Raw genomic sequence first — 14526 nt, 5'->3', positions numbered from 1 at the left:
AATAGATGATCTCCTCAAGCTCTTGTGAAATTGATTTCTTAAAACAAACTCTCAACTTGCTTAAAAGCTTCTGAAAACAAACTTAAACAGAACCTTAAACCCTTGTTTAAACCTTTCTTAAACTTGTTTTAAAACTTCTTTTTTATTACCATAAGAACTGAGGTATAAGGGGGTATTTATATGAAACCCCAAAGCCAAGAGAAAACCAAGAAAAGATAAAAAAACCAACTCAGCAACGGCTCTGGAAACTAGCCGTTAGAAAACAATCATTAATTCAGACCACGGCGGTCGACCGCAAAAGTCTCTAGACTACGTACGGTCGACCGCGAACCAACAAAACATATTCTAAGTTCAGAACTCATGGCGGTCGACCGCGAACTGATACTCAGGAAAACAGGTTTTGAAAGTGAAATGCTGATTTTAAAACACTGTTTAAAAATATCAAATATATTCCAAAAAATATAAAACTTTGGGGAATGATTGTAGATATGATAATAAACATGCTACAACGACTGGTTTCCAAAAAGGACTTCCCAAATGAAAAATATCACTATTTTACAAAATAGGCCAAAACATAAAAATATAAACATGTGAATTTTGATATTTTGGCTAAACCATATTTTAAAACTTTGCACAATGATTATGTAGACTTAATAAAATATGTATATGATTATTGTTAAGTCTAAAAACTAAGAATACAATATTTTTACAAATACAATAGAAAATGAAACATATGAGTATGTATATGAAAATATATTTGTTTCATATCTAAGTAGTTAAACCAAATCACAGTAATAAATATGAAATATGTAATTTTATATTTGTAAACATGAAAACCCAAAACCATACATGTATATATATAACTATATATATATACATAGAAACCAAATACGTGTGTGTATATGATATTGAGCTTAAGGTACTTAACACACATAATATAAATCCTAAACTAGATTACCCAAGCAATGATCTTGATCTTCATTGTAGCTCAACTTGGTAATCTCGCGGATGAAGCTTGAACTTGGATCTTCAACTTGAATAGCAAGGCTTCACTCCACTATTTCGCCAACCTCCACTGGATATGATCGTGAAGCTCTATTCCATCCATCCTCCAGCAACGTTGTTTGTCTATAATAAATAAGAACACACAAATACTAGACAAACAACATTAGTGGTAAATTATTTGTTAAACACCATCAAAACAAAAAGGCCAACATGTTTGTGTGTGTGCGTTTAAGGATCTCAATCAAATTTTATGTATGCATATATTTTGTTAATAATAGAGGATATGTGTGTGTTTACCAAATTTTTTTAACAGATCTGAACTTTTGCGTTGTTTAATAGTATGCAGACATTTTGTAATGTATATATAATCACTGCCTACGTTTTTATACTTTCTTTAAATTTATGACTTATCCTTTTGACTGAATTAAACATTATATGTAACTTTATCAATTTGTTAACCCTAAAAATTGAGTATGCTTATAGGGGTAAAGAAATAGTTAATATAAAGTATATTGTATCACTGGATGTATGGTATATCCAAATCTGAGATGAGATGAATATTAAATAACTATATCTAGTAGGATGTAGAAACATATATTGTTGGAATAATTAAGAATTTTTTTCCAAATTTTTTGTAGGATACTACTGATTTTTGTATATAGTAGATAATGATTCTAGCTCATTAAATTAAGTTTCATTATGTTCTTGTAATAGAGATTGTTTCCTATGTGACTTCTTGAAGTATTCTTCATGCAATTAATTGCCTGTTTTTTGTGAATTTATTCTTGCAATAAAGAATTATATTTAGCAGATTTTGAGAAAAAAAATAGTTTTTGGTAATTGCCAATTTTGTACGAACTGTTTGTATCTATTAATTCTTTTTTTTGTGAAATTCACCTTTTGTTTTTGTAGTCCTTAATGATTTAAAGAAAGTTATATTGATTATTATTTGTAATGGATTAGTATTTTTTTATTACTATAATATTTGTTGCTTAGATATGCAATATTTGTTATATCACTATAATTTTTGTTGCTTAGATATGGAGTAATCCATATTAGTAATTAGTAATTAGTAATTTGTTTAGATTTTGTAAGAATTTGACTTAGTTTCTAACAAAAAATTGATTTTTCTCATCGTAGATGGATAATGATGGTGATTGTTCTGATGAACAAAGTGTTGTTAATATGGTTCAAGGTGCTACCTTATCTATTTTAATTATAATTATAACTGTCATAAGTAGAATGCAAGCAAGACGTAAATCAATTCGTAGTGGTCCAAGTAAGGGAAAAAAGACAAGAGAGAGAGCTAGAATTGAGCATATAGATCGAATTTATAATGGTTTTAGTGATAGTTACGTGAATTATATTAGAATGCGGAGTGGTGCTTTTGTTAAATTAGCGAGTATAATGAGGAACAATAGCTTGCTAAAAGACTCAAAGAAGGTAATAGTGGAAGAATAACTTATCATGACACTGAACATTCTGGGTCATAAATCTAAAAATCGCATTGTCAGATCTTATTTTATAAGATCAGGGGAGACAGTTAGTAGATATTTCAACAATGTATTACAAGCAATTATTTGCATGCGTGGACGGTACATGAGACAAGCCCCTAATAACATTCCCCAAGAGATCATCAACAACCCGCTATACTACTCTTATTTCAAGGTATATCTACACTTTAAGCACATTTAAATGTATAATCAATGGAAGTTAATTTTAATTTAGGTGTGTGATACACGTATTACACTTTAAGCACATTTAAATGTATAATCAATGGAAGTTAATTTTAATTTAGGTGTGTGATACACGTATTATAGGATTGCATTGGAATGATAGATGATCAATGGAAGTTAATTTTAATTTAGGTGTGTGATACACGTATTATAGGATTGCATTGGAATGATAGATGAGACTCATGTTGATGCAATACTTCCGATTAATCTTGTTACACGCTTTCGAGGCCGCAAAGGTGTTACACAGAATGTGCTTGCAGCTTGCACCCTAAACAAGCTGTTCACATATATTCTACCAGGTTGGGAGGGGTCTGCAAATAATTATAGGATTCTTCAGGATGGATTGCCTAGACCACAACCACATAGATTGTGAGTCTATGATGGTAATTAAATAAAGACTTAACTTAAATTTTCTTAAGTTAATATTCAAACTTGACTTAACCCTTTGCTTAATAAAATTATAGGCAAATACTATCTGTGTGATGTTGGGTACCCAACCATGCCAGGTTTCATCTCTCCATACCGAGGTGTTCGATATCATTTGAAAGAATATTCGGGTAAAACACCTAAGAATAGAAGGGAATTGTTCAATCTAAGACATTCTTCATTGAGGTCTAAGATTGAATCTGCATTTAGCACATTGAAGAATCGTTTCAAAATTTTGTGTGCTAAGCTGCATTATCCTTTTCCTATATAAGTAGATATCGTATTGACATGCACAGTACTCCATAATTTTATTGCAACTGTAGATCCAAGTGATGAACTACTCAACGATAATGAATTTAACGAAGACATTAATGGTGAGGTGGCCTTTGAGAATGACACTAATTTAGTTGATTTTACTCAAAATCAAACACAAAGAGAGAAAACTGAATCAAGAAATGAGTGGAAGACTCTTAGAGATAACATTACTTGGGCGATGTGGGTGGACTACTGTGATAAGTATAATCATGATGTAACCACAGAGACTTGATTTTTATTTTTGTTCTATTTATGCTCATTCACATGTACTCAATAACTCTATTTACATTAATGTCATTCTGTTTTTAATTTATGAATTCATGTTTTACTTCTTTCAGTTATCTAACTTTTTATGGCTGATAATACATCATTGAGTGGGAGAAATAATAAAAAAGGCAAGGGGCTAATTCCATCCCCTTCCCCACCACCTCAAACCCCTCAGTCTGTGTATCACGGCGATGGTGGGTATTTTCCATTTCACCGGTCGTACTTTGTACAACTACCTCAAGCATACCCGAACATGTCATTCCATGATAGCAGCTACTATCCAATGCACCATAATCTGGGGTCATATACGAACATACTGAATTCTCCAACTTTGCCTCTATAATTTCACAGTCCTAATCTTAGTGGCGTGCAACTTTCTCGCACTAGTGGTAATGGATCTACTCCCGAATTAGGTTCCAAACGTGACCTCGTAGAAGAAGGGGTAGAAACATCGCCAGATCCAAAGAAGAAGAGGAAAAAAACCACATCCAAAAAATTACGTAGAAGAAGGGGTAGAAACATCGCCAGATCCAAAGAAGAAGAGGAAAAAAACCACATCCAAAAAATTAACTGTTGAAGCTGGTGGTTCTCAAGCCAGATCCAAAGAAGAAGAGGAAAAAAACCACATCCAAAAAATTAACTGTTGAAGCTGGTGGTTCTCAAGAGACCAAATATTTGTTCTGGGATTCCCGTTATGATGATGAGCTCATTCCTTTTCTTACCGACTTGGTAAGAAAGGGTTACAAACCCGACAAAACATTTAAGAGAACCACTTTTCGTATGGCTTCTCAACATATTAATGAGAAGTTTAACACTATTTTTAAATGGGATAATGTGATGCACCGCATCAAAACTCTACGATCAAGATTTCGTGATATGAAAACTTATCGTAATCTTAGTAGTGCTGGATGGGATGATAGTACGAAGACTGTCATCATGGATCCTAAATATTTGGATAGGTGGATTGAGGTAAATTCTTTTCTGGTTAAAGAATAGATTTATTTTCCATTTTTTTTATTTTTTTAGTGAATTAATTAAAATTTACTTTTTCCAGGACAAGAGTTTTAAGAATGCTAAGCTTGGACAATACGTCAATAAACCCTTGAGACATTATGATGATCTCGCCCTTATCATCGGGGATGATCAAGCTACAAGATAATTTGCTAGTGATGCATAGAAAAAGTTTAACCGTAGTGAGACCATAAATCTTGGAGAAGAGGCGAACTCACCAATGCATTCTCTCCAATCTACTCAAGTACACATTTTAGATGACGAGGACACTCCTCTGTCTAAGGAAGCACCCAATACATCAAGTTCCAAGGCTAAGTCATCCTCTAACAAGGTAAAGGCGCGTAAGACCAATCTAGATAGTAAGATCATGCTAAAAATGGTGGATAAGATAGATGTATTTAGCACCAACATGAAGTGTGTAAATATGCATTGGACTGAGAAGTTATCCACGGTCCTATATGCTCATTCACATAACTTTAGTCTTGATAAGTTAGATACATACTATCGTCACCTCTTTATGAATGAGCATGAATCTAGACTATTTATGGGCATATCTTCGGATGGTCAGAAGGAGGCATGAATCTAGACTATTTATGGGCATATCTTCGGATGGTCAGAAGGAGATGATTGAGTCATTTCTCAACAAAGAGGATTGAAGACATATAGATTATATCTTCGGATGGTCAGAAGGAGATGATTGAGTCATTTCTCAACAAAGAGGATTGAAGACATATAGATTATGGGTATTCATGGTATTTTATGACTCTTACTTAAGCACATTTATGTTTGAAATGCACAAGACTTTTGGTTAAAGGCTTTTATTGGTTAACTTAGAGACACTACTCTTATTAGATGATGTTTTTATTTGTGGTTGTTGAACATTATGACGATGGAACATATTATTGTTAATGGTAGAAAGTCTCTATTTGCTTCCATTTTGTAATATTTTCTTTCATAGTGTGAATAATGTGGTGTACTAACCTTTAAATTAAACTTATGTCTGCAGGATATTTAAAAGTCACCATGCAATTTCCTAATATGTAAGCAACCTACAATGTGCACACATTGTACTGGATGACTACTGTTTTGGGCATTTTGTATAGTAAGTTTTCATGAAACGAATTTACATTATTGATTTTTTTTTCTTTTAAGCTGTGATGATTGTCAATATTTTTAAGATTAGCAACCAAATGCAATATCTTTTTGAAATTGCACTGGATGACTAACAATGATGATATTGACCAAAATCTGAGCCCATTAATATTGACTATTTTTTAGTAGTAAGTTTTCATGAAACGAGTCTATATTGGTGACTATTTACTTTAGGCTATGATGATTGTCAAAATTTCTGAGATTAGCAACCTGCAATATTAATTGATATTGCATTGAATGGCTAACAATGATGATATTGACTAGATTTTGAGCATATTTCACTAATTTTCTCAGTGAGATTAGCAACCAGGAAATTTTCTAAGTTTCTTGTCCATTGTTCGTGCATGATGTGTGTTTCCTGGTTCATTTTGTGTGGCTGGATGGTGTTTCCTGGTTCATTTTTAGTGGCTGGTTGGTGTTTCCTGGTTCTTTTTTGGTTGGCTGGTGGGTGTATCATGTTCATTGTTGAGTTTTTGGTTGCTTTTGTACTTGTTTGGGGGAGGTTGGTTTTTGGTTGCTTTTGTGCTTGTTTGTGAGCCTGGTTGTGAGCTTGAACAGGCACATGTTATTTCACTTGCTTGTTGGTTGGCATATGTTGGTTGGCTTAGTTGGTTGTCTTGTTGGCTCGTTGATTGGTTGGCTAGCTGGTTGTGAGCCTGGTTGTATTGGCTAAGCTTCAAAGGAATCTGATGTATCTTGCAGCCATTGCGGATAGCCAACCCCAAGTTCCTACCATTGCTCGGGTAGTGTATTGGCTAACTTCAATTATCGGTAGGGTTATTTTCAGATGCACTCTCTATGGTTAGGTTTGTTCTCGGCTAGTTTTTGTGCATATGTATGTAGTTTTGTGAGCCAATTTTGTTACAATTGATACCAGCTCGGTTTTGTGTGGATGTGGTTGTGTTCAGTTTTGTTCTCGGCCAGTTTTTGTGCATATGTATGCACTTTTTTTTCTTACTATGCTGTTTTGAGCTTGTTTAGCTCTATGTTGTTGGGTTTTTGATTGCTATTTGTGCTCGTCGTCGAGCTCCCGTGGCTGTTTGTTCAGTTTTCAAAAGAAATGGGGATGGTTGCTTTGGTTGGTGTTCTTGAAACCTGGTTGTGTTGTGCTTTTGTTCTCGGCCTGTTTTGTGCATCTATTGTTGATGCTATGTCATGCTAGAAAAGAAGCTGTAACTGTACGTAAGAGAATTGATGTGGTTAATCTTGAATTAAAGCCTCTCGAACAAAGTTTCCACAAGAAGGTTTGAGTCTGTTCGATTAATATAACTCTTGCTTGTTTTCATTGTTAACAAGATTAATCTATATTTATCATCAATGAAGGAGAAGGAATACAAAGATGCGCTCGAGGCATTCAATAAGAAAAACAAGGAGAAATCTCAACTAGGCAACAAATTAACGGAGGTACATTTCATTTTCTTTCATTTGTTGTTTGCATAACATCGTGGCTTACGATAGCCATACCTTTGATGTCTGAGCAGCTGGTGGCTGAGAGTGAAAGACTGAGGATGAAAAAGCTTGTCTAGCTGAGCAAGAATATAGATTCTCTCCATTGAGTTAATCTGCTGATTTTTTATCAGGGAACTATGCTGTTGCTTTCGTATTGGTGTTGGAAATAAGCGTGTCATCCTGTTTTCTCATTGTCATAAAATCTGATTTAGTTCGAAGATGCTCTGCTGAAAATTGTTTCTGACAAGATTGATATCGTATCAACGTTGTGTGAACTTTCTCAATTCTAATCTCTGTATCAAATGATTCTCTGTAGTTTTATCCTCTGCTAGAGTTAGATTAAGTTACTTGTTTGTGAATCGAGCATTGTGCTATCCTTCTCCGTTCTGATATTTGTATCGAATGATTCTGGTTGTAATTAGCTAGCAATCTTATAGGTTTCAGCAGATTTTTTAGGTAATTCAGGTATGTACTATATATAACGAGCACAAATAAATTTTTATATGGTGGGGGTAATCTTACCATAGTGACCATAAACATTTTTCCCCCTACAAACTTCAAAACCAACCAAACACAGGAAAAGTAGGAAATGTCATATCAACAAAAGTTTTCCCTTTTTTTTCCATGCGAACCAAACACAAGAAAAGTAAATACATTGGTTTCCTACTATTTTTTATGTGCGAACCAAAGCGAAACAATCTATTTCTTGGAAAAGTATGGAAAACTCAAAATTTGTGTTTCTTTACATGGAATTGCATTTTAAAGTGGTTGGTCTTATGTAAATTTTAAAAGAGAGATGATTTTTTGAAACGATTTAGTGATTCCATGTTAGTCATGATGGATGATTGCATGTTTGCTATATCCACTCCCAAACAGTAACTTTGGGAGTTGGATTGCCGAAAATGCCCTTTTGGACTTGGCCTGGTTTGGTTTGGGAGAAGGGCAATTTAGTCCTCACACACCCCCAAAGTTACTGTTTGGAGAAGGGCAATTTAGTCCTCACACACCCCCAAAGTTACTGTTTGGGAGTGTGAATAGTTGGACCCGGATGATTGGTTAATTTATTCGTTATTGCCTTTTAAAGCTGAAAATGGGTAGAGCTCTAGTTAGACGAATGCATATTATATTAATTTTATCATCAATTAATTTGTATACACATTAGTTATTTAAAAATTTAGTAGTTGATTGGGAAAAAAATAACATTGATTGTTAAATATTTGAAAGAAGTTTTTAACGTTTATGCACAGTAATATAAAAATATTACATAATTGGTATTCCATAATTGGTTTGAGTCTATAATTGGTTTGAGTCTATATTTCATTTCTAGATTGCGTCCTTTCAATTCGGGTCAGTGAAAAATTAAACATCTTCTTAGTTTTTAGTTTCTCCAAAAATTTGATAATGAAGGAAAAAAATTGTTGTGGGCGGGTATGTGCTTGTTTTTATTAAAAGTTAGCAAAATTAGTGAATTGAAAATAATTTTTATCATTATAAGAATTTATTTAGCTAGATTATTGAGCCATTAAGCGGTATATGTTGTTGGTAGCTTGAGAGGAAACACCTATGTGTATGGAAAAGATTTAATGCTATCTTCAATTGTAGAGAAGTTTGGATCTCACATTTCATTATGTAGTTTTTGTAGAATTAATATTCGTGATATTATTTCTCGGTAACAATAACATCCTCCTCCTTTTCAAGAAGCATTTTCTTTATTTTAGAGTAAGTTTGGGAAAACCCTCCTAGTTTTGACATTTTTCAGATTTCGCCCTTTAAGTATACAAATGACACAAAACTCCCTTACAGCTTGGCAATTTATCGGGATAACCCTTCTTGCCACTTCATGTAACACGCTAACTGTTTATGAAACGAATATCTAGATAAGAAATAGGTGAAAGTCTTCCTAGTAATTAAGAAATATATCTCCTAAACAAACATCACATATCAAGTGCTTGGCAAAACTAATACATTATTATTTTGTCTATTTTTTAGTGACGAGTTTGAACGCGTTTAATTCACCAAAAAATGCCTTCTCTTTGTCCCATCACTCTCACCATTTTAATTATTATTTTCATCAATTGAATGTTCAACTTGGCTTGATGCTCTACACTCACATGAAATAAAAGGAGAAAATTTTTAATCCAAAATTTTACACGTTTACAAATACAAAATTATCCTATGCATCAAATATCAAGAAGCGATGGCTCTATCTATGCTTGGCTTTAATAGGTGCCAAAAAATATTATTTATTACATAACACCGAATTAATTCTAGAAAATTTAACGGGTATACAAATCAAAGCAAACTAAGTCAAAGGTCAAGAAACTTGCATACTTCAAACGATACTATTAAATCAAACAATTATAATGATCTTTACGACATTTGCTATGCAATTAAGCTCTAAAATAATTTGACAAAAGAATAGATTGCACTTTTGGATGTGACATTGTATTAATGTTGTGCAAACGGTCGGTCGATTCGGTTTTTGTCAAATTTTGAACAATCGAACCGAACCATCCATAATTCATAACCGAACTGAACTGTTGCAAGTCAGTTCGGTGCGGTTTGGTTCGGTTTGTTCGGTTCTAATCAAGATGCATTCAAATGTTGTAGACAATTTTATTCATGTCTATTATACAACCATTTTTTTTGCTTTATTCACAGCTTATATAGGTACTAACATGCCAGGATTTTGAAAAAAAAGCACTAATCTAATCAAGATAAAGTGATAAAGAAGGGGAAACATCACAGAGACAGCAACAATCAGCTGCAACCTAAAACAAAACAAATACATCTATAAGCTACATGAAGGGAAGAAGCTATTTTAACATATACAAAAACTCAGGAGTCCAAGACCAGCAACAATAATTAAAAAGCCAAGAAATAAATCAATTTTAATCATAAAATCTAATTAGGGTTTATGGAATTTGTTATCTCTTCTATTTCAAACTATTAGTGCGTTTTAAAATCAAAGCAAAATACTGACCGCTGAAAACCTAGTGGATAACTTGTATAAACATAATGAGTAAATATAGTGCTAGTGTATCTTTCAATCTTGGTGTGTCAATGACTTAGCACTCATCCAAGTTGTGAGAATGTATATTTTTTATTATCTAATTTATAATCCCCCTAAAAATCTAACTTTAATCATAAAATCTAATTAAACTAATTATTTCTCACTAATCTACAATTTAGCAGCATGCATCAAGAACTAAAAAGTTTAGATCATTCCCCCTAAAACTGAAAGCATAGATTCTAAATTAGGGTTTTCAGTTTATACCTCCATTACAGGTGCGATGGATCCTAAGGAGATGGTTCGGCCTCGGCCATGAAGACGATGATGAGTGGCTGCTTGGTGGCGAGTGAAGGAAATTCGAGTCGACGGTTGAAGGAAATTGGAGTTGGCGACGAGGCGGTGAGTTAGAGACGACGACAGTGAGTCGTAGGCGACGTTGGTGAGTCGGAGTTGACGAGAGAAGCTACGCCTACGACGCTGCGCCTGCGTTGGTGCGTGCTGCAGTGCACTGCAGAGTGCAGAGAGAGAGTGTGTGTGAGAAAGTACGGAGTGCGGAACTTCGGACAGAGAGAGGAAGTGCGGCTGCGGGCTTGGATTTAGGGTTTAGGTATTGAGATGTGAGAGATTTTAGTGAACAAGTCGGGTATGGTTTCTAATGGGTACGAGTTAAAAATTATAGTGTTACTAGTAATGTGGTCGGTTCGAGCGGTTTGGGTTAAAATTTTTTTTAACATGTTCCAAACCGACCTACAAACAAAACCCACCCGAACTGCTAATATTCGATCAGTTCGGTCGGTTATTTCGGTCTGGACTGAACCATGCACATCCTTATTATTTACTAATGAAAATAAATAAATAAATTTTCTTTACACAGTTATTTATTGTGGAAATAATCTAAAAACAATTGTACTTGGACCTATAGTTGCACTTTTCTGTTTACTATATTTTATACATGTGCAATACATATTGTTAGATACCATGATTAAGTATTTTTAGTTTATTTTCTAACTAAAATTTGTTTCTCAGTTCCACTTTAATAGTTTGTGCTTACTTTTATCTCTAAACATTAATATTATGATTATTTATTTTATTTGATGTTTGTTTAAATGGGCTACACCCAATTTAAATTTTCATGTTGATATTTAAATTAATATAAAATTAATATAATTTAAAGCTAATTTAAATTTTTATATTATTTTGACTGACATAAAACTAAGCTTTACTAGAGAAAGTACAATGTTGCAAAAGTGAAAATTATTATAACTGTGTTATACAAGGAAGATGAATATTTAAAACCAATAAGGCAAAATAATTGGTTAAAACTATGCTAAAAAGATACAAAAAAGAATATGAAGTTTGTTCCTAATCATTGATAAACTTCATAAAAAATTATAAATTAAAGATTAATGTTTGTTCTACTATATTTTTATACGATAAAAGTATCAACATATAAAAGTATCCACATAAGCATATAAAAGTACTAAAAAACTCATGAAACTTCCTTCTAAAAATTTCTAAGTTCACTCAAAAAAATAAGCTATTCTATAAAATATTCAAAAAATATTATATTTTATTCCTTCTGCTTTTTATTGAGCTAAGATCAATCATTCCTCACCTTTATTTTTTTCCCGAGCAATTCTAGTGTAGTGTCTTTATTATATACATCGATTGTGACATCAGGTTATAGTTGTATTTTTTGTGTTATTATCTTTCTAGGGCTCGCTAATCTTTTATTTTGTTGTTCAACTTCATAAAAAAGTTAAATGTATTTATGATGTTCAACACAAACTTCTTAAAATACAGACTTTGATTTTGTTTCTATTTTAATGAGAATAAATGTTAATTTCATATATATGAAATTCTTTATGTTCCTAATTTATTGCTTAAATAAGATTAGGAGCTACCGCTTTTTTTCTCTACAATGAATTCTTCTAATGGGCATCTAATAAGAGTTTCTACTACGTTAATAATATTATATTTGTTCTATCCCTGTCATTTTCCACAAAGACCTAAAATAAATACTAGCATTTTTATTACCAAATTGCCTTAGATTATAATATCAATATTTAATTTCTTTAGTATTGGAAGAACAAATTATGAAATTTATAAATATTTACTATTTTTTTCTTATATCTTCTATAGAGAAGTCTTCTTTGATTGTGATAAAGTTATTAAATTGTTCTTTAATGTAACTCAGTTGGTGCTTCTTTAATAGATATGCCTTATGTTAATGCCAATTCAAATGATTCATGAACGTTTTCTGAATTTTAGATCTATTTCTGTTACTTTTACATTTGCAATGGAAATAGCTTGATTCTTTTGAAGGCTCTAAATATTCTGATAGTTTCTCTATACGTAATCATTGTATTCTTTTACACTATAAATATTATTAACATCAGAGCTTAATGATACTAAAATATAATCAATTAATTCTAAGTTATTATATTATAGTCTTTTATCATTATAATGGATTTAAGCATCTATCAATTATTGTTACTAATGTGTTTTTTGCTGCTCTAACTTATTAGTAAAATTATACAGTTGCTTTAATTTATATAGTGACAATAAATTTTAATCTATAATATTTTTAAAATTTTTATTCCTTAACCGGATATTTTTAATCAATTCTTATTACTTTTGTTTACCAATATCAACTTAGACTATCTTTAGATGCTGAAAAGGGATAGTAAACCTATATATATATATATATAAATGAAAGCATACTTAACAATTACACTTTTCTTTGCTAAGTTTTAAAATTTCAGCCATTTTTTTGGTTTTGAACTTTAAGGTTGTGATTTATAATTTTAAAACTTTGGGAGTGTTTTTAAAAAAATTACTTTTAAGTTTGGTAGTTGTAACTTCTATACTTCATGTGTTTGTGGTAATTTTTAAATGTCACGATATTTCTTGCAACTCTAAAATTTTGAGGATGCTTTTATAATTGTTAAAATTATAGATTAATTTTTGAAAAATTTAAAATTTAACGGTCTACCAATAGCTTCCAGATTTTATGCGTACTAGTTCTAAATTTTAAAATTTTAGAGTTTTTTATGATTTTTAAATTTTGAAAGAGTTTTTTCTATAATTTTTGTAACTTTGAGGTTAATTTTAGTAATTTTAAACTTTTAGGTGCATGAGAGTAATCTATTGAATTCATCTTTTGTTGTTGGCAAATTTTAATTTTTTTAGAATTTTAGGGTTTTTTTTATAATTAAAACTGTTGATGGTGTTTCTATAATTTTTGGGACATTAAGGGTGTTAATTAAAAAAATTAAATTCTTTGGAGGATATTGTTAATTTCTTAATTTTATGTTTGTTATTTTAAGTTTTGAAATGTTAGAAATTTTCAAGTACATTATGGTAATCAATTGAATTCATCTATGCTGTTTGTAAGTTTTAAAATTTTAAAATTTTAGGTGCTTATTTGTAATTTGAAATTCTAAGGGTGTTTCTATAATTTTTGAGACATTGAGGTGTTAATCGTAAATTTTAAATTCTTCGCTGCTATTAATTTCTTGAATTTATGTTTGTTAATTTAAGTTTTTGGACATTTAGATAATTTTTATAATTTTGAACTTTTCTGGGTATTTTGTGCAATTTTATAAAAATTTAGCTTTTTTTGTAATAATTTATGTATTATAATATGTTAGCTACGTATAATTTTTTTATCTTAACAAACTAATACTATAAAGATGTTTTATATTTTATATTAATATTATTTTTTAAATTGTTAAGCTATAGATAGTTCACGTAAGATTAGGATAGAATATAATTATGATTAGAATAGCTTAAGATATAAATAAAATATTTAAAATAGTGAATGGTAATACTGACCATAGAAAGATTTTTCCAAACTCGTACTTTTAAAGAGAATATGATTTATATTTTATTTATCACAATTTTAACCTATTTTGCTAGGATCTGAAAATCAGTGTCCTGAATTTTGAAGATGGAATTTAAAATCAAAATTTGAAGCAAAATTTTAATATTTAAATGAGAAAAAAAAACTAGAATATGTTAATTATCAGTTAGAGTAAAAGATTAAATATTGAACCATTGTATTCTCTAATTAATGAAATGTTATTGTTAAGAGGTTAAAAAATTCATTTGAAAATTATATCTGCATTTTAGATTTGTTTCTAAAAGTTC

This window comes from Asparagus officinalis, chromosome 5 (assembly GCF_001876935.1).
Source record: "Asparagus officinalis chromosome 5, Aspof.V1, whole genome shotgun sequence".
In the NCBI taxonomy this organism is placed as follows: domain Eukaryota; kingdom Viridiplantae; phylum Streptophyta; class Magnoliopsida; order Asparagales; family Asparagaceae; genus Asparagus; species Asparagus officinalis.
This window is presented reverse-complemented; position numbering follows the sequence as displayed.